This window comes from Salmo salar, chromosome 10 (genome assembly GCF_965601325.2).
Source record: "Salmo salar chromosome 10, fSalSal1, whole genome shotgun sequence".
In the NCBI taxonomy this organism is placed as follows: Eukaryota; Metazoa; Chordata; class Actinopteri; order Salmoniformes; family Salmonidae; genus Salmo; species Salmo salar.
Genome location: NC_138300.1, coordinates 9,456,798 through 9,482,509, shown reverse-complemented (window position 1 = coordinate 9,482,509; position 25,712 = coordinate 9,456,798). Strand labels below are relative to the sequence as shown.

The 25,712-nt window shown below is 41.7% G+C and overlaps 1 long non-coding RNA gene across 3 annotated transcripts in view; it reads left to right on the top strand.

Annotated features, from left to right (window-relative positions):
* The first annotated feature begins 7,820 nt into the window (after positions 1 to 7,820).
* The window catches only part of LOC106613479 (uncharacterized), a 57,353-nt gene continuing 39,461 nt past the window's right edge, over positions 7,821 to 25,712 (top strand). Inside the window, exons 1-2 of one of the 3 annotated variants that reach the window (XR_001330488.3) lie at positions 7,821 to 8,047; positions 21,143 to 21,282. This is a non-coding gene — a long non-coding RNA (uncharacterized LOC106613479). The remainder of the gene's footprint in view (positions 8,048 to 21,142; positions 21,283 to 25,712) is intronic. The other 2 variants (XR_001330487.3, XR_001330484.3) reach the window with 2 other exon arrangements.

The window sequence follows — 25,712 nt, the reverse complement described above, 5'->3', positions numbered from 1 at the left end:
CAACTCCTCCCCCTTTGGCAGTTCTACTTGACGGAACGTGTTGTAGTTTGGGATGGAAATCTCAGACTTTTTGGTGGCCTTCCTAAGCCAGGATTCAGACACAGCAAGGACATCAGGGTTGGCGGAGTGTGCTAAAGCAGTCAGTGAAACAAACTTAGGGACTAGGCTTCTGATGTTAACATGCATGAAACCAAGGCTTTTACGGTTACAGAAGTCAAGAAATGAGAGCGCCTGGGGACACGCAGGGCCTGGGTTAACCTCCACATCACCCAAGAAACAGAGGAGGAGTAGGATGAGGGTACGGCTAAAGGCTATCAAAACTGGTCGTCTAGTTCGTTGGGGACAAAGAATAAAAGGAGCAGATTTCTGGGTATGGTAGGGTGTGGATACAGTGGAGCTAAACCTAGGCATTGAGTGACGATAAGAGAGGTTGCATCTCTGGACGCACTAGTTATGCTGGGTGAGGTCACCGCATGTGTGGGAGGTGGGACAAAAGAGGTATCTGAGGCATGTTGAGTGAGACTAGGGGCTCCACAGTAAACTAAAACAATTATAACTATCCTAAACAACAGTATACAAGGCATATTGACATTAGAGAGAGACATAAAGTGAGGCATAAAGCAATCACAGGTATTGATTGGGAGAGCTAGCTAAGACAACAACGGGTAAGACAACAACAGCTATTCAGCTAAGACAACAACAACAGGTATAATGGCGATGAATGGGCAGAGAGGATCAGTTAACTACACACAGTGCCTGAGTTCGAGGCTGGGGCCGACAGATAAACAAAAATAAACAAAATGCAGTACCGTGATTAATAAACAGTCCAGCAGGCATCAGCTATGTAGTCAAGTGATCATAGGGTCCAGTGAACAGCAATAGATGAAACAGGGACGCTGCTGGATAGTTGTTACTACACTAACAAGCGGGAGACATAGCGTTAAAAATATATATATAATTTGCAGGGCGGGGCGAGTAGAAGCGTCTGCTCCGACGTCCGGCAAAGGCTGGTTGAGGGCATAACGGATGGAATTACGTTATGCAGATGAGTCGTAATGGAACGGTGGTGCTCCGTGTCGACAAAGGGTGCAAAGGTCCAGAGCTTACGGCAAGAATCCGGTGGAATAGTGGATTCTAGTCGTGTTAGTGAAGAGTCCGGGAGGCATCAGCTATGTAGCCGAGTGATCACTGAGCAGGCCGGGAGGTGGGTCTGGCTCAAAGCTAGCTAGCTAGCTGTGATGATCAGGAGTAATGGTCCAGGGCTTACGGTAGGAATCCGGTGCTGTAGTGGAGAAAACAGTCCGATACTGGCAGGCTGGCAAGTATTATCTAGGCTAAAAGCGTCTTGGTCTGTGCAAAAGGTAAAGGCCGTTAGTAGTGGCAAACAATGACTAAATAGCTAGTAGCTAATTAGCTGGTTAGCTTCTGATGGCTAGCTTCTGATTGAGGTTCTGGCTATAAGGTCTAAAAATAGCCGATCCGTATCACATTGGCTTAGGCGGGTTGCCGGAAGGTATATTTAATTTAAAAATGGAAAAAGAGATTGAAATAAATAAAAAAATAAAAAAATGTACACGGGAGAACGACAAACAACGGTAACCTGACTAAATGACTACCGACCCGTAGCACTCACGTCTGTAGCCAGGAAGGGCTTTGAAAGGCTGGTCACATCAGCACCATTATCCCAGAAACCCTAGACACACTCCAATTTGCAATCTCTATTGCACTCCACACAGGTAACAACACATCTGCCACGCTGATCCTCAACACGAGGGCCCCTCAGGGGTGCGAGCTCAGTGCCCTCCTGTACTCTCTGTTCACCCATGACTGCATGGCCAAGCACGACTCCAGTACCATTATTAAGTTTCCTGACGACACAACAGTGGTAGGCCTGATCACCAACAACGATGAGACAGCCTAAAGGGAGGAGGTCAGAGACCTGGCAGTGTGATGCCAGGATAACAACCTCTCCCTCAACGTGATCAAGGCAAAGGAGATGATTGTGGACTACAGAAAAAGGCGTACTGAGCACGCCCCCATTCTCATCCCCAGGTCTTTAGTGGAGCAGGTTGAGAGCTTCAAGTTCCTTGGTGTCCACATCACCAACAAACTATCATGGTCAAAACACACCAAGACAGTCGTGAAGAGGGCATGACAATGCCTATTCCCCCTCAGTAGAGATTTGGCATGGGTCCTCAGACTTGGCATGTGTCTTCAGATCCTCAAAAAGGTCTACAGATGCACCATCGAGAGCATCCTGACTGGTTGCATCACCACCTGGTATGGCAACTGCTCTGCCTCTGACTGGCAAGGCACTACAGACGATAGTGTGCACGGCCCAGTACGTCACTAGGGCCAAGCTTCATGCCATCCAGGACCTCTATACCAGGCGGTTTCAGAGAAAGGCCCAATAAATTGCCAAAGACTCCAGCCACCCTAGTCATAGACTGTTCTCTCTGCTACCCCATGGCAAGCAGTACCGGAGTGCCAAGTCTAGGTCCAAAATAGTTCTTAACAGCTTCTACCCCCAAGCCATAAGACTCCTGAACAGCTAATTAAATGGCTACCCAGACTATTTGCATTGTCCCCCCACCCCCATTTTTACGCTGCTGCTACTGTCTGTTTAGTATCCATACATAGTCGCTTTACCTCTACGTACATGTACATACTACCTCAATTTCCTCGACTAACCTGTGCCCCCACACATTGACTCTGTACAGGTACCCCCTGTATATAGCCTCGCTACTATTTTATTGTTATTTATTTTATTTTTATTTTATATTTTTTACTTTAGTTTATTTATTTTTTACTTTAATTTATTTTAGTAAATACTTTCTTAACACTTTTTTTTGTTAAGGGTTTGTAAGTAGGCATTTTACTGTAAGGTCTACACCTGTATTCGGCGCATGTGACAAATACAATTTGATTTGATTTTATGCAGATGTTGCAAAGGTGCATTTTTCACTGGCTGTCCACTGGTTTCAATAACAATGATTGATAGGCAGCTTAAACTTCTTCAATTCAACCATTATTGGGTTAAAATACACATTTAGATTTGTGAACAGCCATCCACAACAACCACAATCCGTAACTCGCAAATAGCTAAATGAGAGAGCAGTAGTATGATTCACATCAATGCACTATGTAAATGTCAATAATAAGTGATATCCGTATCGTCGTAGACTACACCACTTCTGTCATCCTTACCTCCAAGCGTTTATTGAAGTAGATGATCTTTGGATTCCGACAGCAGTCGCACCATTGGAAGACATAGCTTGGACTGTAGACTACAAAAGCCTATTCCTGCTCTTTTCCTGCGATCAATCAAACACATTTGGTGTGTCATCATACTAGTCTCTGACTTGTGGTCAGACCCGCTCAGGTGGAACCACCTTAAACCTTCGCCTTTTTCAATGCTGACTTGAATGTCATTGAGAAAACCAATAATTGTGAAAGATTTTTTTCGCGAACATCCTTTCTGAATTTAAAAGTAATCCTTGAAGTAATGATCTATTTTTTCAAAAGTATCTGTAATCTGATTATAATATTTTAGCTGGTAACGTAACGGATTACATTTACCGTTTTTTTTGTGATCCCTTACATGTAACGGATTACATGCCCATTTCGCCAGTACCTAAATCCGCTACTGATTTATATTAGTCCATAAATAAATCTCTTTGCCAAAATGTGTCATCTCTCTCATGTCTTATTCGACTACTATTTTTGAAAGTGTAAGGATAATATTTCAGCCATAGTTGTTTGAAATGTTTATTGCTTGCTAACATTTTACTCCCTCCTCTATGTTTAATATAACACACATACATTAATTATTCATTTTGGTTGCCTATCCTGACATGAAGTTTATTCTTTAGAAAGAATTTTACTCTGATGTGTGCCACATAAAGTATTTGACTCTAGCCACAAAATTAAGGAAATTAGAAGGGGGAGAGAATTCTGGCAGTGGGGAGATTTTCGGCACAACACCTGTCAATGTTGACTTTTGCCAGGTATTACCAACCAGAATGAATCCTATCTTTGAACCACCCGATCCTCCTGGGGTAGTTGGAAAGGTGGTTGTACTTGGCTGGCAAACCTTAAAAAGCGGTCTCATGTTTTCAAGGTTCGACATGACTTATTCGTTTGTTGGTGATGATGATTGACAAAGTTTTTCATATAGCTGGCTTCACATGCGCCTTATTTGTGATTGGCCAATATTTGCATATAGTTTGCATATTGTTATTTGATGCGTCAAATAGTGCTATTTGATGCGTTGTTAGGTAACATTAGCGTTATATTATGTAGCTACTTTTTTGCAGCTGTTACACCACTCACTCTCAACAGCTACTTTAGCTACCTAGCTAACATGAAGTTAACATTACCTGGCTATTGATGGTTGAAGTCCATCTCTTCTGTCCGTGAGCAGCAGTCTGGTGCAACCAGAGCTGGTAGAGTTACATTTTTCGAGAAATTGTGCATCCATTGTTAACTAGCTAGATAATTTTACCTCAGAAGAACAGTTAGCTAACTTTACCTCAGAAGAACAGAAAGTTGAGTTATCGTTTTTCATCAGTACCTGAGAATTGGGCGGAGTCCAAACGGCCTTTATGCAAATGAGGATAATCAGTGACAAAACCTATGACTCATAGCATACGTATAGGTGAATCGCTGTGACATATAACACATGAGAGTGTAATAAATGTGTAATAACTACATAAAAAATGTATGAACATGTTAAATTATTATGTGACGTGCAGTCATATTCAGGTCCTGATTGGTCAACAAGCTTATTTGATGCGTCAAATAGTGTTAATTGTGTATATTTTTTTGACAAATAAAGACCCGAACGGCGTTCCATAATTTTTAACCCTTATGCCAAGAGGTCTGTATCTTTTGACAAGGTTGCTTAGTGTTGGCTTAAGGACATTACACAATTATTTACAACTATTTATTGTCACAAGGTCTTATGTAAGCATTTACAAGGACTTCAGAACTCTCAGCAGACATTCTACATTTTTAAAATAATATATAGCAATAATAATTAAGACCACCTAAACAACAGTTCCACTCACAGGTGGCCAAAAATAACTACCTGAAAATATATAATTTCCCAGTGTGCCTTGCCTTTTCAAGTGAATTGTAGCTTTACCACCCATGACAATATTTGTTAGTGACAGAGACATTATTATTGAAATACAGTATTTCCTTGAAAAAGGTCTGTGGTGGTCCTAAAGTCAGTACATAGACAAATGTGATTGGAATTAAACTCCATAACAATACATACACTACAGATCAAAAGTTTGGGGTGACTTAGAAATGTCCTTGTTTTGTGAAAGAAAGCACATTTTTTGTCCAATAAAATGACATCAAATTGATCAGAAATACAGAGTAGACATTGTTAATGTTGTAAACTATTGTAGCTGGAAACGGCAGATTTTTTTTATGTAATATCTACATAGGCGTACAGAGGCCCATTATCAGCAACCATCACTCCCGTGTTCCAATGGCACGCTGTGTTAGCTAATCCAAGTTTATCATATTAAAAGGCTAATTGGTCATTAGAAAACCCTTTTGCAATTATGTTAGCACAGCTGAAAACTGTTGTGCTGATTTAAGGAAGCAATAAAACTGGCCTTCTTTAGACTAGTCGGGTATCTGGAGCATCAGCATTTGTGGGTTCAATTACAGGCTCAAAATGGCTAGAAACAAAGATCTTTCTTCTGAAACTCGTCAGTCTATTCTTGTTCTGAGAAATGAAGGCTATTCCATGCGAGAAATTGCAAAGAAACGGAAGATCTCGTACAACACTGTTTACTACTCCCTTCACAGAGCAGCACAAACTGGCTCTAACCAGAATAGAAAGAGGAGTGGGAGGCCCCGGTGCACAACTGAGCAAGAGGACAAGTGTCTAGTTTGAGAAACAGACGCCTCACAAGTCCTCAACTGGCAGCTTCATTAAATAGTACTCACAAAACACCAGTCTCAACGTCAACAGTGAAGATGCGACTCCGGGATGCTGGCCTTCTAGGCAGCATCCCGGAGTCAGAACAACAGTTTTCAGCTGTGCACAAGGGTTTTCTAATGATCAATTAGCCTTTTAAAATTATAAACTTCGATTAGCTAACGCAACGTGCCATTGGAACACAGGAGTGATGGTTGCTGATAATGGGCCTCTGTACGCCTATGTAGATATTTCATAAAAAAATCTGCTGTTTCCAGCTACAATAGTCATTTACAACATTAACAATGTCTACACTATATTTCTGATCAATTTGATGTTATTTTAAAAGACAAAAAATGTGCTTTCTTTCAAAAACAAGGACATTTCTAAGTGACCCCAAACTTTTGAACTGTAGTGTATATCGCAAGGCCTTACTCTGATGGCCTAGTTTTACCCTAATACAGTGGCCTAAAACTCATGGTTTACAGGCCACTTCAGGCCTGCTAGTCACATTATGCTGGCTTGCAAAGTGATGTGTAATTGCTATTGGAATCTTGCTAGAGTTAAAAGTCCTGAACAGTCATTCTGAAAAGTACTTTTTCTCTCATGGCTAACTACCAGGAAGTTTGATAAGTGGCTGAGTGGGCGGGGAGCTTATATTCATGAGCTCGCCTTGACTGGCAGCACTTTTAAACGCCTATGTCAAGCAACTTGGATGCAGTGAGCAGTAAAATCATCTGAAGCAAATTTGGTGATACCTCAAGCAAATGAAACATTGAAATTGTATCAATGATATAATTTGGTATGTCTCTTGTGATGCAGTTCACAGCAGCACTGACATGTGTTGACTTTGCAACTGCGTCAGAGTTTTGAATGACCCCCCCCCCCAAAAGAACATAGACATGAAAAACAATCCTTCAAAAATCTACCTGCAGTAGAGCATGCTGGGAAATATTTTAATGATGGGCATGGTTTGATGGAAATGTTTTACTCTCCACAGAGTAAAACTGACAATCACTCTCACGCTCAACACTGGTTGTTAACACCAACAGTGGGGTTCTTTAACACCATTGAGTGTTAATATCACTCTTAAAGCGCTCACACACGGGCTGCGGTAAACAACAATTGAACAGCAAGAAAATCTGTTTACCATGTGTAGAGACCACCGGTCCTGGTTATTGTCAGCTAATTTCATCTTTTGCTGCTTTGGGTGCTGAAGCTGCTCATAGGAGCGAACACCCAGAACTGCGGGGCTTGCAAAACTGTTTGCATTTTGCTGCCTGCCGCCCTACTCCCATTGAAGTCTGAGACCTTTGCAGCTTATCGTGGCCTGTCTGTAAGTGCCTTTACATAGTTAATTTATCTCCTGAATCAACACTAGAATTGTTATACTGAAAAATCTCTACTAGGTAACACTGGCCAATTTGCTGTGTACATTTGTGTTGGCCTATTTCATCTATCGTGCTTTTGTCTTTCTCTGAGATGACTTGTTTCTCAAAATTAGTAGTAGCATAATATTAGACTATTATTTGTCATTCCATTATTTCAGCAATGTGTTACTTTTCCTCTGCTGGAAATTGTGAACACTGCACACATTAAGTGCTATTCGGAATCATTGGGACGTCTCTACCCTAAACCCTTGCCTTAACTCCTACCCTTACACTAACCGTAACTCTTACCTTTAAACCATTTAAATGTCAATAGGGGTATGTATGTCCTAAGGATACCAGATAGCAGATACCCACTGCACAATGCACACACATTCTTGCACACAGACCAACCTCGCGCAGGAGGTGCCTCTCAGTTCTCGTGCTAGTCCAATGGAACAAAGACCAGCCTTATCAATTTATGCTTGCCTAGCCAATGGCGCGAGTCCTCATAGCTCACATGATGGCTTTCTCTCATGCCTTCCCACACAGTGTACAATCGCGGGATTGTGGCATCACTGAAGATCTGAAACCGGCGGGGTAGGACGTCAACAACAGCCAACAAATTACTAGAAATTCAGACAATTTGTAAAATGAAGTTTTTCAGGTTCCTGGCCACATATATTCTCATGTATTTTCGAATGGACTTTCTCTGACTGTTGACCGCGGAAATCCCTGAACGGTAGGTGACTATGCATCATGTTAAAATACTAAAATGAACCGTCAATATTGTTGTTACTTAATTCAGATGGATTTTTTTTATCAGATGCGCGTTTATCAATGGTGGTTCATTTTTTTTCTCCACACCTTGCATCACACGTCCTGTATTTGCACGCTGTGAGTTCAAATGTCTTTATCAAATTGTATTATTGAGGCTTGTACTTGTGAGTTTCACGCATATAGGTGTAGGTCTACCTCCCCTTGGATTTGTTATCAACTGTTGGTAAAAGGTAGCCAATATTCTGTTTTTGATTGGATAGCATATGTGATGTGCAGGGCATGACATACAGCCTAAATAAAGGCACTGCAAACTCGCTGACCCTAAGTGTGTGCAGACACGGCTGAGTGAGGGCTGTTAACCCAACAAGAGGGCTGGAGCACTTGAGGTGCAAAGCTAAGCAACATGGATGGGGGGGGTGGATCATCCATCCTCCCATCTCATTTATTTCATTTCCATGCAAAATGTTTTGACACAGTAGACTAATATGTCACGTGTCTCAATTATAAGAAAATAAGACTGAAGTCAGCAGTAGGCTATCTTACAAGAAAGTCTCTCTCACTACCAAACATGCCTTTGCTTGAGACGGATCACCTTCCAATTAATTTGACAGACACTGTATGAGGTCATGTCATTCTTTTCACCCTATATTGATTACCACAATAATATTTTGCGTCACATTGAAAGGGCTGCTTTTCTTGATTTTAAGCGCAATCAGAAAATAACTGGCCCGGCTGATTTGAAAGGCTTCACATGGTTTTAATTAGGACCTATAAAATCTTTCTGTCCCATTCTCTGGAAAAAAAAAGAAAGTGGGGGGAGAGCAAAAACAACCCAACACAGAAAGTCTTTATTTTTTTTTATTACCCCCATTTTTTTTCTCCCTGTTTGATTCTGGTGGTATGCTCTTTTTTTCTTTGTCTGGCTCCTCTGTTATCTAAACCTCCCCCAACTGGCGCTGGCTGCCGCCCTAGACACCTGAAGGCTAGACATAATGATCAACAGAGTTCCAGTCAGTTTGGAGCACAGCCAGTTGTTTTATTTTATTCTCCCCCCTGCTTCTACCTGCCTGCCTGCCTCTCCTTCCTCCATCCACAATCAAGGAGCCAGCATGCTATGTTTGCATGGGGCCAGTTCCGCTGCCGCTATGTATAGATATGGAGTCTGGCACACGCGCACACACGCACACACGCACACACACACACACACACACACACACACACACACACACACACGCACACACACACACACACACACACACACACACACACACACACACACACACACACCCGAGGAAGGAAACATGAAAGACAACACTGTTCCTGTCGAGTGCGTGCGGGTTTATATGTGTGTGTGTGTTTTCTGCCATGCTATTTTAGCAAGGCTCTGAAAAATTGTTAAATAGCACCTAGTGTTTTCGTCCAAACAGCGCGAGGGCTTATTCACACACAGTATGGCTCATTTTGAAAGCCAGAAGTTTTTTGTTGACTTGGATTATTAGCCTGTATATTCGCTTTTATTCATTCTACAGTACAAAAGTCTGGCATTATTTACCTTTCCGCCTCATGCGGTTGCCTCAGTGAATTGATCATGTTGTTTTAATTGGAACCTGCCCCTGTTTCAGCACCACATTGGTGGTAATGTTCAGGCCTTTGAAGATTTTCTACATGCAGGTTCCTAATGGGAGACATGAACAAAAAGCTGACTTACCTAGGTCTCATTAGGACTAGCGATTTAATGAAAATGCTTCAATAATAAAGATTGTCTTTGGGTGAAAGCAGCTTTTGTGGAGCTAGCCTCAAATACAGACATTTCTTACAAATTCAATTCATCCTGGTTTAATCTGATAATAACAAACCTTTATCTATAATATAAAATATTTTTTCCTCTCGTGGTCAAGTCTTTCTTCGTGGGTCGCCTCAATGCCTTTATTGAGCTGTTTGCAGATTGTACCTCACATACCTCATTTTATAAGGAACAATCTTTGAATTTTTTTTATTTAACCTTTATTTAACTAGGAAAGGCAGTTAAGAACACATTATTATTTACAATGACGGCCTACCCCGGCCAAACCCTTACATGGACGACACTGGGCCAATTGTACGCCGTCCTATGGGACTCCCAATCACAGCCGGTTGTGATACAGCCTGGAGTCGAACCAGGGTCTGTAATGACGCCTCTAGCACTGAGATGCAGTGCCTTAGACTGCTGCGCCACTCGGGAGCCCCTTACATTGATCAAATTGACACTTTTTATGATTTATTCATAATACAATCAAGTTCCATATTCAAACATTTAGCTGATGTATAAGAGTATGTATAATTTATGTGAATTATGTTGATATGTGTTCATCAAATTGTCAAAGTAATGAACATGTCTAATGCATGTAAAATGTGAAGGCAGCTCTAGATGAAAACAACTTGTTCGTTTTTTCAGAGCCTACTTTGAGTAGCATGACATTTAAGAACACACCTAGATCTCTCCTTGGATGCTTCCCAAATGACACCCTAGCCCCCATATAGAGCACTACTTTTGACCAGATTCCTATGGGCCCTGGTCAAAAGCAGTGCACTATATAGGAAATAGGGTGCAATTTGAGATGTAATGATCCTTTGAAGGGGGCCATAAAATAGTGAATGGAAGCCACAAGCTGTTTTTTCCCTCCTGCACTTTGAAGCATTCTACCTGGAGATGAATAGGAGGCCCTCTAAAACGAAGGAGAGAGAAAAGCGTTTATTGAAGGCTAAAGAGGGGGGATGCTACATGGCTTATAGTCATGTTATACTCACAGACTAGATAGTTTTGGTGCAACCAGTAGGCAATGTACCATGTGTGGTAGGTAAGCCATTGAGCTATCGTTCTGTTTGCGCTCACTGTTGAGGAAAATACATTGATTTGCTGTATTAGATGTTCAGTTTATTTGAATTACCTTGTTTGAATTTAGCAAAATGGCAATGAGTAGTGCTTTTTTTTTTGTTTCTTTTGCAAATGTATGTTGCACACTGGATTTTTTTGCCTCACCTTTTCATTTAGCATTCGTCTTAACACAAAATTGCATTAGGGATATTTTTGCCTATAGTTATTTGGGAATGATATGAAAAGTTTTTTAACTCTATCAATAGTTCATAAATCTGTACTGAAATAAATTGCTATCTTATTACACGATAATATAAAACACATGCTGCTAATGTCATTGGACAATCACAGAGCAACAATTTAGGATTTTTGTAGCAAGATTTAAGTGGACTGAAGTCACGGTCAAGAATGTAAATGTAGGATTCATTCAGTTACCAATGTGTTATTTCCTGGGAAAACTCTGCGGCCATGAAGAGGTTAATTGTTTTAGAATTTCCATCCGAGGGGAGAAAATGGGCGAAGGGGAGGATAATTGAGCTGCCGGTTGTTGAGTGTGTTATGGATTACTGCGCTTCTCCAAAGGAGAAAAGAACAAGGAGAGGGGGATCAAGAGAGAAAAAAATGCCTATGTTGTGCAATGGGCACAACATGGGCCAGAAAACCCCGCCGCAGGGGTTTTCTGGCCTTCTCAGGAGAGTGAGCAAGTCCTTTTTAGCCCCCTGACCTCTTGCATGCTCCTCCCTGCTCCAGGTGCAAGCCCTCTCCGCCGGAGCTCACACACACCATTTATTCTTCACACACACTGGAGAACCTGGGGAAAACGCTGTGTGAAAACACGGATCCTTTTCACATTGCTTTTCTCCCTTTTGTGCCATTGTTTTGTCTCGGGGTAAAGATTCAAAGCAGAGAGGGGGAAGCAAAACTCAGATGGTATGACATGGTGTAATAATCACGAGCATAAAATCAAAGGCTTGTCATGTATAATTATTACACTGTTTGATAATGCCAGAGCAAATCAGCCCTGGGCCATAGTGAAGGCTTCCTGATGCTATTAATGTGCTTTATCATAGAACACTAAAGCCCTGATGGACTGAACAGGGAGGGAGTTGATCTTGTAGATCAATCAGACTTTTGGCTTCGTTAAGGTGAAATGTTTCGATATATGAACTTTTGAAATCAACCGTCTGGCAGTTGTCATTCGCTAGCGGTCATAGATATGTGCAGAGGCGTAGATCTACCGTAGGTCATTTTGAACCATCAAACCCATCGTTGCTGGGATTTAAATTGCCAGTCAGTGGCATGTGCCATTGTTCTTTGTGAAGGCACCACTTAAGTGTGGATTACGCCAAAACCTTTCCAAAAGGAGGGGTCTGCTTACCCTTGGGCTATCTGAAACTCAACAGAACCAATGCATCAAAGAAATTCACCACGGAGAGAGAAAAATAAGAATTAGTGTCCAGTCCACTTATGTGTCGCCCCTCATCTTGGAGCTCATGTTACAAATAGATCATTCCCGGTGTTCCTGGTGCGAGGATAGACAAAGTGAAGCCTGCCGGCGATCAATAAGGGGAGCGCAGAGCAGAGGGATGTGCTTTAAGAATCAAAGAGGGCGGGCTATTGGCATGGCCAGTATTGTTCCCCGTCTGCTGGAATCAGATAACGCAGCCGGGGCATTGCAGAAAGGTCCTCCGTGGCCTCGAGCAGCACTATCAGACGGATATCCTTCCGACCGGCAGTATTAGAAGATTGGATCTGCGAGATGGGCAACCCAAAACGTGTTTGGGTTCGGGGGCCCCACTGTGCTCAGTTTTAGACGTGGCAGACCTAAAAGAGTCTTGGTACAGGCGGATGGATGGAGGGGTAGATGGAAGGATCGGGGGGTGAAGGTGGGGTAATCAATGGTGGTAGGCCTACAGAAAAAAGCCCCACTGTGTGCATCGAGAGGATGCGTGGGGTTCGATATCCCACCCTCCCTTTCCCTGTGTCCTCTGGGGAAATGAGGGCCCTGTTCCCTCGCTCTCCTCTTTTACGTGCTAAATAAAATCACCCTGTTTTGAACTTGACAACATTTCAGTTGGCATGAGTGTTTGTCCCAGATTAGCTCCCTGTGCTGTGAGGAGAGGGGGGTAAGAAAATGCAACAATGCCACCACCATCTGAGATGTAAGAAAATGATTTGCACAATTTTATATGAAAGTGGTATTTGTCCTGTTGGGTGGCTCTATCAAAGCAGAACAGCTACCGAGGTACATGATTTAAATGCCGGTTAATTCTTAACTGGACGCTTTCCAGGTAAATGCTGATCATGGCCACTCAACTTCCTCTCTTTTCAAACAAGTCTAATTTCTACAGACGTTTCCGGTCTATAACCCCAACTACTAAAGTTACTTTTCTCCAAATGCAGCGTGTATCACCGTGGCAAAGATTAAAGTTCTGTGGCTGTTACTGTAGTTGAGTGTTGTTCAAATTCAACCTTGAAAGATAGAAAAGAAACCATGGATTTGTTCTCCGTTTGGCCTCTCAAACAGTCATTGACAGATGACTTGACCTCCTGCAGCGAAAAGAGAGATGATTGTGTCACATTTCCTGTAGTGCTGGGCAATACCTACTATAGACCCATGTTCAACTTTTCACACCTTGTCAAAAGAGACAGCAGAGTTTGTGAAGGAAACACTGCCACACTACAGAAGAAAGGAAAGGTGGAGAGGAGAAGAGGAAGTTGGGAAAAGTATGAATTGGTGAAGACATGAGAAAATTCAAGAAAGAGATGTCCAGGTGAGCTCCACACACGCTTATTTACGGCCCAAAATGGGTAATACATTCTACATCACACCCACGGGGGAACACATTCCACATTCCGCTTAGACATAATTTTATCACCTGAAATCTAACACTTTTTCACTTCACCCCTCCCTTCCTCAAACCCTCACTGTTTGCATGTGATACAGTGGCAGTGTAATAAAACAGTTGCGTCTTCTATCAAGCATTGAGAAGAGCCATTACGTGTAATGAAGTCGGGATTCTCAGTGGGACTTCGCCAGATTCGTGATTAGAAACGTTTGTCTCGGCATCTCGCCTTAGCTGTCTAACTCTCTTAATTGCAAATCATATAATGGGACAATGCAGCTGTTTCGGCCATTCCACACTGCTTTATGGTACTTGGTGACGCAGTATAATGGAACGTGCCCGTCCATTACGGTGAAGAGATCAGCACGGCCTCTTGTGTGAGTACGGCTGCTTGTTCAATTTAGAGGAGAGGATGGACAATTAAACTACAGCTCCCAGGAGGCCATTCATTTGGTTAGTGGCCCCCTCTTAAACGCCCCTGGATGTGTCGAGTTGGCTAGGGAAGGAGGGATCTCTGAAGGGTTGTGTGGGCTGATTAGGAGTGTTGAGAGGGTGGAACGGGGCGCGTGGGGGGGGGGGACTCCCTCGGTGCTTGCCCCAGTCACCTCTCTAATGCGTTCTGAATAAGTCCCCCTCCAAATACATTTGTTCTCGAAGATTACATCTGGCCGCGTTTAAGCTGCGTTTGTCATTTGCCCCCCCCCCCCCCGGAAACCCATGCCGCCTCCTTTGTCTTTGTCTGGGCCGTATGGGTTTGTAGCATGTCAGCACAATGTGCCCATGCAATCAGGGCATCTCGGCTAGGGAATTTACATATCTATTAACTTTTTGAGATTTGAGGGGTATACTACAATTTGAAGCTAGATCTATTCAGGATTTTCTAAAGCTAGCCAGCTTCAGTTAACTTCACATTCCAGCTCAGGCTTCATCCGTACTATGATGGTGGATATTGCTCATCTGCCTGCCACTAACTCTAGCAGGCTTGTAACTGCGCGTGCATGTCGCTTGTGGCAAGTCGAACACCAAACTCTTCATTGAGACAATGCTAAAACATCAATCAATGGGCGAGTCAGTGCCACATTTTCATTTGTGCTGAAATCAAAATGAAAGAAAAGAAAATGGGAAATTTAGCAGGCTATGGTGTGAAATAGGCTTGTTGATGTGCCGTCTTTAATTTATTACTTTTCGTTAATGCCATCTTTGCTGTGCTTATCAATGCACAAGCACCTTTTTCCCCACTTCTATCGATAAAATAATTGTATTAAGTCATGCAAGTTTTACTGTGCATGAAGTTTCAAATGCATTCTGTTATTGCTAAATGTGTAATGTGATAGATATTTTGATGAATATGTGTGTGTGTGTGTGTGTGTGTGTGTGTGTGTGTGTGTGTGTGTGTGTGTGTGTGTGTGTGTATGTATATATAAAACATGAATTAATAAAATATTTAATCAGTCTTCTCCTCAAATGAAGGGCATGATGATGCAATCTTTGCAAGAGGGAGGGAATCTGATTTCATTCACTGGTCCTCAACTCGGCGGCTCAGACACTTCATTCAGGATAAATGGTGTTAACGTTGCATTAGCCTGCGTGGGAGCAGGTTAGTTCTGAAGTATTCATTGCCATAAAAATTTACCTGGCTCAAAGGTGAGCTACTTTCTTGGTACCGGTTATCCTGAGTTAAGTTGGCCAAAGTTACTTAACTAACTCCTCAAACCCTGCATGTAGTATAGGGCTCTGGTGTTGCAAACACTATAGAAAGTCTATGTTGGGTTGTTTATTCTCATCTCTGAACATTTACTGGCAATATCGTTTGTAAATATGATGGTGATGATTGGCTCATTCACTGGACATACAGTCATGTTAAGTCCTGTTTAGTAGAAGAATTGGGACCCTCAAGTTTGAAAGAAAGATATATTACAAACAAAAAGAACATTGATAAATGTTACCAACTAAATTATAAACTTTTTAAACATGCACATAGAAATGAGTAGTCCCCAACTTGGATGTATAAGAGTTCTAAAAGGTGACTACTGAAGAATTGGCCTCTGTGCTGTCGCATCGATTCATGTCGAAGTTGGAATACGAGGAAATGACAATAAAATCAAATTCAAGCTGTGGTAGCGAGATCAGTTGTAGAAGATAAGGGAGTGCACTGTTCCTGCTGCTGAGAAAATCCTTTTAAAAAACATTAACTGGAAATGAAATTATGAGACAGCAATTTTTTTTAAACAACACACTGTAGTCTACCTACTGGAATGAATGGTACTGCACATCTCAACCAAATGCTAATAAAAATATTTCTACAAGAAAAAGTATATTGTTATAAATAACTTGTTGTGTCTAGAATAGATATTACTCATGTTTTTCAGATGGTTTAAGTCATTTTAAAGATAAACACGAGTAATGTTTTCAAGCTCCCTAAGGGGATTACCTTCTGCATACACAGATGAGCAAATATGACAGTCAGATGAGTAATTGTTTTGATGAATCACTTCCGGACGCTTCTTTGTTCTCGGAACAACGTGGCAGTTGAGTCAGGAGAACCCTAAACTCCTCCCCCTTCACACAACGACTCCCTGTTCTGAGATTGACAGTTTGAGGAATCTCAGGCGTTCATGGGAGGCGCCTCCGAATCACCTGTGTACACATTGGCTCGGGTCCTGATCACTAGTTTCTGTCAGAGATGTGGTGTGAGCCTATGAAGAGTAACATGTTACCGACTGAGCAGTCTCAATTTGCTCTCTACCCCTTCCCTGCCCCAGTGGCGATTTTAGCATGTAAAACTTGCACTATAATGGTAACAAACAGTGCCCACAAACTGTTAGGGTCCACATAAAGCTGCCCCAACAGCAGAGTCCCAACTGCAGTCTCAACACCTTACCACTGCTATACCTGGCTATCAGCGGAGCCATGTCTGGCAGCGAAACAGTAAATGCAGCCTCATTGACTGCCTTTTTAGAAAAACATAGCTGATATGTCTGACTTGTTTAAGCAAATGTGGTTTCCACTGAGATGTACAAACTATGGCATAAGGGAAAGACGAGCAGATAAGGGGCAATACATACTTTTGATTAAGACATTAATGAGCGAGCTAGGACAGACATTGTCAATATAACTATTTGTTCTGCACTTTTGAAATTCAGAACATGGGCCGTTCTTACAGTATTCTCCCTGTACACCAAGTCAGAACCGTAGGATAAATAACGAGGCCATATAAGCAAACAATGAAAGCTCTTACAATATTTGATGATTACATTTCTCTAAAACAGGCTATAGGCTACATGTGCACCACCAAGTCAGAACAGTAGGCTAAAGAGGGGGAAAGTTATTTGTGTGAGGCACATGGGCTACTATCAGCTTACTACACAACATACACTTAGTATGACTTTCTTAGCTGCAGTATACATCTCTCCCTGGCATTTTACACTATTTATGCAGTAGCATACAGTACATTTTTGGACTCACCTTGTTCGTGCTGTGCTCACTTCCTTCCAAACCACTCATTGTTGTATTTGTGATTTCCAACTTGTGTAATTTTTATGGCTGATGAGCGCCGATGAGCAGTTGTTTCAGAGTCTCGCAATAAGAGCTAAGACGCTAATGTTCTCTGGGTGTCACTGAGTAGACTGATAGCATGATCTATTCAATTCTGGCATAATTATACTGTTTGTATTCATTAGCATCACTGTCAATTACATTCTTTAATTTTGAAGGCTAACTGCAAAGTCCACTATTGTGGCTAATCCTTATTGTGGCTAGTTTCACATAGATGGGACCGACCACCATTAATCAAATAAGAATTGCCTTATAAATTAGGGTTATTTTAGATGATGGCACCAAACTATATAGTTAGCTAGCCAACTATAGCTACTGGAACAGATTGTCGTTTTGCTATGTTTTTGGGGAAGACCATTGTTTGCATCCATGATGCTGGCTAGCTCTTTTTTATGACCAGCACTGTAGGTGCGCGAAACAACTTTACCAGCATCATAGCATACGTATCGATGAATCGTTCTGACATATGAAATACGAGTGATAGTGTAATAACAACATTAAAAAAATAATGATCGTGTTAAATTATTATGTGAAGTGCAGTCATATTCAGATCCTGAACACGCAAAGACCCAAACAGCGTTCCATAGAAATCCTGGTCTAGAATGAAATGACTGAACAACGGAACAGCACAGCAAGTAAGTGAAAGGAATAGGTTTTGACTATGTTTTACTGGTAATGGGGACATACGTAAATGCCAAACAAAGTAACTTTTTGTGTGTGTGTGTGTGTGTGTGTGTGTGTGTGTGTGTGTGTGTGTGTGTGTGTGTGTGTGTGTGTGTGTGTGTGTGTGTGTGTGTGTGTGTGTAACCTTTATATAACTAGGCAAGTCAGTTATGAACAAATTCTTATTTAAAATGACGGCCTACCCCGGCCAATCCCGGACGATGCTGGGCCAATTGTGCGCCACCCTATGGGACTCCCAGTCATGACTGTAGTGACGCCTCTTGCACTGAGATGCAGTGCCTTAGACCGCTGCGTCCATGTGTGTGTTAACTATTTAACTGTACTATAATGATTAATAGGCCGCTAAAATGTTTAATATTGGTTATCGGTATCGTTTTTTTTTGGCAAGGAAAATATTGGATATCGGTATCGGCCAAAAATGTCATATCGGTGCATCACTAGTACTCAGTAATGTGTTGTATTGGATTTGCCCCAAACATACACTTTTTGAACTAAACAGAAGGTGCTACATTTTTTGCAGTATTACTTCAGTGCCTTTTTGCAAACAGGATGGATGTTTTGAAATATTTTTATTCTGTATAGGCTCCATTATTTTCACTCTGTCAATTAGGTTCGTATTGTGGAGTATCTACAATGTTGTTGATCCATCCTCAGTTTTCTCTTATTACTGTATATCCATTCAACTCTAACTGCTTTAAAGTTGGCCTCAAGGTGAAATCCCTAAGCGGTTTTCTTCCTCTCCGGCAACTGAGTTAGGAAGGACCTCGGTATCTGTAGTGACTGGGTGTATTGATACACCATCCAAAGTGTAATTAATAAATTCACCATGCTCAAAGGGATATTCAATGTCTGATAAACAAATGTTTTTCCCATCTACCAATAGGTGCCCTTCTTTGCGAAGCGTTGGAAAACCTCCCTGGTCTTTGTGGTTGAATCAGTGTTTGAAATTCAATGCTCAACTGAGGAACCTTACAGATCGTTGTATGTGTGGGGAACAACACAAAATTATATTAAACACTTATTGAACACAGAGTGAGTCATTGCGACTTGAGCATATTTTTACTCCTGATCTTATTTAAGGCTTGCCATAACAAAGGGATTGAATACTTATTGACTCAAGACATTTCAGCTTTTCAGTTTTTATTAATTTGTAAAAAATTCAAATAACATAATTCCACTTTGACATTATGGTGTATTGTGTGTAGGCTAGTGACACATCTAAATGTTATCAATTTTAAATTCAGGTTTTAACACAACAAAATGTTGAAAAAGTCAAGGGGTGTGACTATACAAATGCGTGTGCGCACACTCGCATGTGTACACTCCATCTCACACACACATAGTGAGTCTCGCACGCTCATATCCTCCAAGTGAATTAGAAAGGCACTTTGGCTGTGCACAGGGCTTAAGCCTCTGAAAGCGTTTTTCTAAACATAATGTTTGTAGATTAGCTGAGGTTAATGATCCGATTGCCTGGGAGGCTAGGCGGCTCTTTAAAGTGAGGTAGGGAAAACAAGTTGTGCTTGGCTGTCCCGTCTCCCTTACTACCACCAGACACATACAGTACTGCAGGCAAAATATAGCATAGAAATAGAATAGCAAAACCTTGACTTGAATGGAAATATCCATTCTAGAAATTGTATTTCTATGATGGCAACACTATTTATGCTATGCAGGCACCATATGGCATAGAAATTATATTACAGAATGTCAACTTGAATGGGAATGACTGTTCCAGTAATTCTATTTCTTCATTTATACTATTTAGAAATCGGTTTGCTAACTGTTTTAAGAGTTGCTAAGAAAATGAACAGTCTAAAATTGTCACACTGACCTCAATGGGCAGACTATTTCCTTTGCGTAAAGGAGAAATTACAAGACGGCACAGAATATCATGCCACATTATTTCTGTGAAAATAAAACATTTTAAGGTAAACGCCAAAACTAGAAACTTTTGTTGTTTTTCTTTTTAAGCCACAGAGCTTCTGTTTATTGTTCTCCCGCTCTCTCCTCATTGTTTAGTTTGAGTTTCTTTATGTTCTTCTATAAAGTCTTTTGAAGAAATAGGGCCCATCTATGAGGTCTGGGTGGCTCGTGATCCTCAGTGGTAGATCATCGTGGTCGGATGACCTACCGCTGCCCCCCTCTCTCAAGAAAAGTGGAGGAATGGGCGAGAGAGAGACTGAAATTATTGTGAGACCCCTCCTCGCCCCTCTTCTGCCTCCCTGGTTCCCCCTCCCTGTGCCTGTCGTGGCATGCCTCCCCTCGCAACTGACGTGAACACAGACAGAGGGCAAGAGGAGAGGTGGGCGAACAAAGAGGCACTGTCACACTGGGGTTTTTGGGGAGGGTTGGCTGGACTGGCGGGGTAAGAGAGGGAGGGTAGTGGGGGGGGTTAGAATAGAGATTAAAATATGGAGAGGGGGACTATTGAGAGAGATAAAGACTACAAGCAGTGAGTTTCTCTCACACACACAAAACAGTAGGGCTCTCTTGCCCGTGTCTCCCGAAGTGAGGCGCGAAGAGTGGAAGGTCCGCTCTGTTTACTCTTCATTGTGCAGTATTTGCTTAACCCTCTTTGCTTTATCTGTGCAGCTGTACATTTGAAAAAAAAGGCTGGGGAGGGGAGGGGGTCTAGCTGGCTGAATGGGAGCACAGCTGTTAGTGATTTCTTGAGTACAATTATAACAGCCATGGATTCCTCTCTAGCTGAACCCCCCTCCCTCTCCACACAAGTTCTCCTTGAGGTATGCGTTGCCGTTTGGCCCAAGCTCAGTTAAGTATTCTGGCTTTGCTGCTTTGCTCACTTTTGAAAACTATGCCTTTTGGGCTTTTAGACACCATCTTGCTCTGGAGTAGAAGTAGGTGCCACTGAAAATATGCTCTCATCCACCGTGGTATTCTGTTACAGGACTTCCTATTACTGTACATCTACATTTTGAAAGATAACCAAATTGCTGATGTTATGAGTGGAGCCAGCAACCTGGGCACGTCTCTCTCGCTCTACTAATTTCGTTTTTAATGGAATGTTCCCTGCCCTCTGCTTCGCCTTGCGAAGACGAGTCCATATACTGGAACAGTTTCTTTATCGTTTTGCCTCTGTCCTTTTACATTTCAGAGGTTATCAGAAAGCTGCGATAAGAGAGGAAAACGGAGAAGAAGAGAAGCAGCCCGACGCGGTGTGAAGGAATGGAATAAACCCCAGAGCAGAACCAGAGGAAGGAGGGATGACTGCCGTGAGATGAAAGAGGGATAGAGGTAAGAGCCCTGAGGTCAAACGGCGCCTTGTGTTAGAGAGGTGGGAGAGGGTGAGGTGTCCTCATTTAACTCCCTTCCACCTGGATGCCTGAGTCACCTGCACACGGGGTGGGGGATAGGTGTGTGTGTGTGAGAGAGTCCTCCTGAGCCCTCTTGTAGTGGAGTGGGTCGAGAGCTTCAAGTTCCTCGTGTCCACATCACTAAGGAATTAACATGGTTCACACACACCATCACAGTCGTGAAGAAGGCATGATAATGCCTATTCCCCCTCAGGAGTCTGATAAGATTTGGAATGGGCCCTCAGATCCTCAAAGTTCTACAGCTGCAGCATTGAGAACATCTTGACTGGCTGCATCACTGCTTGGTATGACAACTTCTTCCACATCTGCAAGGTGTCAGAGGAAGGCCATAAAAATTGTCAGACTCCAGCCACCCAAGTCAGACTGTTTTCTCTGCTATCGCTTGGTAAGCGGTAGCGATGCACCAAGTCTGGAACCAACAGGATAGAGCCCTTCACGGGCACGAATTTTAAGCTTGAGCCCTACCCATGCCCCCGACGATCAGGCCCAACATCCGAAATCAGAAATAACTTTCTCCGTTAGTAAATCCATTAACCTGTTTGGGCTAGGGGGCAGTATTGAGAATTTTGGAAAAAATATGTGCCCATTTTTAACTGCCTCCTACACCAACTCAGAAGCTAGAATATGCATATTATTGTTCAGGTTTGGATAGAAAACACCCTAAAGTTTCTAAAACTGTTTGAATGGTGTCTGTGAGTATAACAGAACTCCTATGGCAGGCAAAAACCTGACAAGGTTTCATGCAGGAAGTGGCCTGTCTGACAAGGAGTCGTGCGTCTTGCATCTGTTTATTGAAGAGTAAGGATCTTAGCTGTAACGTGACAATTCCTAGGGCTCCAATAGGCTCTCAGAACCCGGGAAAAACCTGAACGATGACGAGGCGGCCTCTGGCTGTTTCAGATTATCCCCTTTTCCAAGAGGCCGATCAGAGGACCATTGAATGAGGCGCATGCACGATTCGCCCCCGTGGAGAAATTTCATTCGGCTGTTTAGGCTCATTGCAGATTCCCGGTCGGAATATTATCGCTTTTCTACGAGATAAATGGCATAAAAATTGGTTTTAAACAGCGGTTGACATGCTTCGAAGTACGGTAATGGAATATTTAGACATTATTTGTCACGCCATGCGCCATTAATAACGCACGACCGTTATTTACCATTCGCATAGTGTCTAGAACGCACGAACAAAACAGAGGATATTTGGATATAACGATGGATTATTTGGGACCAAACCTACATTTGTTATTGAAGTAGAAGTCCTGGGAGTGCATTCTGACAAAGAACAGGAAAGGTAAGAACATTTTTCTTATAGGAAATATGATTTTGGTGAAGGCTAATCTTGCCGGGTGTCTAAATAGCTAGCCGTGATGGCTGGGCTATGTACTTAGAATATTGCAAAATGTGCTTCATCCGAAAAGCTATTTTAAAATCGGACATATCGAGTGCATAGAGGAGTAATGTATCTATAATTCTTAAAATAATTGTTATGCTTTTTGTGAACGTTTATCGTGAGTAATTTAGCAAACTGTTAGTAAATTCCCCGGAAGTTTGCTTTTTCTGAACGTCACATGCTAATGTAAAAAGCTGTTTTTTTTATATAAATATGAACTTGATTGAACAGACATGCATGTATTGTATAACATAATGTCCTAGGTGTGTCATCTGATGAAGATCATAAAAGGTTAGTGCTGCATTTAGCTGTGGTTTGGGTTTTTGTGACATTATATGCTAGCTTGAAAAATGGGTGTCTGATTATTTCTGGCTGGGCACTCTCCTGACATAATCTAATGTTTTGCTTTCGTTGTAAAGCCTTTTTGAAATCGGACAGTGTGGTTAGATTAAGGAGAGTCTTGTCTTTAAATAGCTGTAAAATAGTCATATGTTTGAGAAATTGAAGTAATAGTATTTCAAACGATTCAAAAATCGCGCCACTGAATTCAGGTGGCTGTTACGTAGGTGGGACGAATTCGTCCCACCTGCGCCAGAGAGGTTAATTGCTACTCTCTCTGTCACTCGCTCCCTGCACACGGCTTGCTCTGCTCATTGTGGCTCTGAGACTGTGAGTATCCATAGTTTCGCTAGGGCTGCTCTGCTCAATGAAGAGACATGAGAGAGCAGTTACCTGTTAGCTACGTTTCGTCAATATAAACTCAGACAAAACTCAAAACATACATTTCTGTGAAATAATCTCTCCTGTGTTATATTTGATGAGGTTGAAACACTTCTGACACCTTGTTATGCTCTTAGTCACATATGACTGTACTGCGCAGCAGAGCACGAGCAAATGGCTCCACTTCAAAATGTTAGAGATCAATTTAGTGATACCTGAGACCTGCCTGTACCCTAGTTATTGATGAAAAAACAGGCCCTACCTGGCCCTAATCCGATGTATAATGTTGGGGCCCGTCGGGCTTGGGTCGGGTAGCAGAGCTCTACAACAGGACCCTGAACAGCTTCTACCCCCAAGCCATAAGACTGCTAAGTAGTCCAGATAGCTATTTGGTTCTTTATTATCCCCCCTTTTCACTAACTCTTTTAACTCATCACATACACTGCTTCTACTGCTTATTATCTATCCTGTTGCCTAGTCCTTTTACACGGTCCTATATATACATATCTACCTCAATTACCTCATACCCCTCCCTGCACATTGACTCGGTACTAGTACTGTTTGTATATAACTAAGTTATCATAACTCCTTGTGTATTTATTTATTGTGTTATTATCTTTCTATTATTTTTTTATTTTTCTCTGCATTGTTGGGAAGGGCCCATAAGTAAGCATTTCTACACGTGTTGTTTATGAAGCATATGACAAATACGATTTCATTTGTGCGTTCTGAATGTGTCTTTTTGCAAGTGTTTTTGTCTGTCTTCTGAATGTGTTTTTGTGTGTACGGTCGTGCGTGACAGGCACTGAGCCATACGAGGCCAGGTGAGGAACCTTCCGTTCTCTCTCCCAGCACCTGCCTCATCCCTGACTCCTCAACTCCTCCTTTGTCTCCCTCTCTCATCTCACTTTCTTTCCCTCTCTCATCTCTCTATCCCTGATTCAGAGTTAAAAGTCCAGAGTTAATCTGTCCTTCACGTGTTAATTAAGAGGTGTTTCACGTGAAATGCTTTTTTCTTGACTCCAGCCATCAATTGGGCTCAAAGTATCATCCTTTTTTTGCCTTTTAAGTCCAGTTTTACCCATTTAAAAATATGTTTTTGAATCCTAAGATCTGTTATCACATATAGTGCCAGTCAAAATGTTGGACGCCCACTCATTCAAGGGTTTTCTTTACTCTTACTATTTTCTACATTGTAGAATAATAGTGAAGACATCAAACATATATATTTTAATTTAACACTTTTCTGGTTACTACATGATTCCATATGTGTTATTTCATGGTTTTGATGTCTTCACTTTTATTCTACAATGTAGAAAATAGTAAAAATAAATAAAAACCCTTGAATGAGTAGGTGTGTCCAAACTTTTGACTGGTACTGTATATTATGTATCGCCATCTTATCTATCTTCTCTCATGCTATGGTAGTTTTGTACTGAATAATAAGGGGTCTTGATCCAGTATTTGGTCACAGATTGAACCAAGTTTATTTGGATGTTGAACCTTACCTTTCTTAACGATAACACAATTGAATATAAGAAAATTTCTCTCTCAGGGTCTTATATTTCCAAAACAACATATACAGTGCCTTCAGAATGTATTCACATGCTTTGACTTTTTCCAAATGTTTTGTTTTACAGCCTGAATTTAAAATGGATTAAATTGAGATTTGTGACTGCCATACATTGAGATTTGTGACTGCCATACACACACAATATCCCGTAATGTCAAAGGGGAATTATGTTTTCATACATTTTTACAAATTAATTAAAAATGAAAAACTAAAATGTCTTGAGTAAATAAGTATTCAACCCCTTTGTTATGGCAAGCCTAAATAGATCAGGAGTAAAAATCTTCTTAACAAGTTACATAATAAGTTGCATGGAATATGTGTGCAATACTAGTGTTTAACATTATTTTTTTATTGGCTACCTGATCTCTGTACCAAACAAATACAATTATCTGTAAGGTCCCTCTGTCAAGCATTGAATTTAATTGTCTGCTTCTTTTTCTTTCTTGTTTTACACGTTATTAATTACACTTTGGATGGCTTATCAATACACCCCGTCACTATGAATATACAGGTGTCCTGCCTAACTCAGTTGCCGAGAGTAAGGAAACCACTCAGGGATTTCACAATGAGGGGAGTGGTGACATTTAAACAGTTGCAAAGTGTTGTGATAGGAGGAAACTGATGATGGATCCACAATGTTGTAGTTACTCCACAATACTAACCTAAT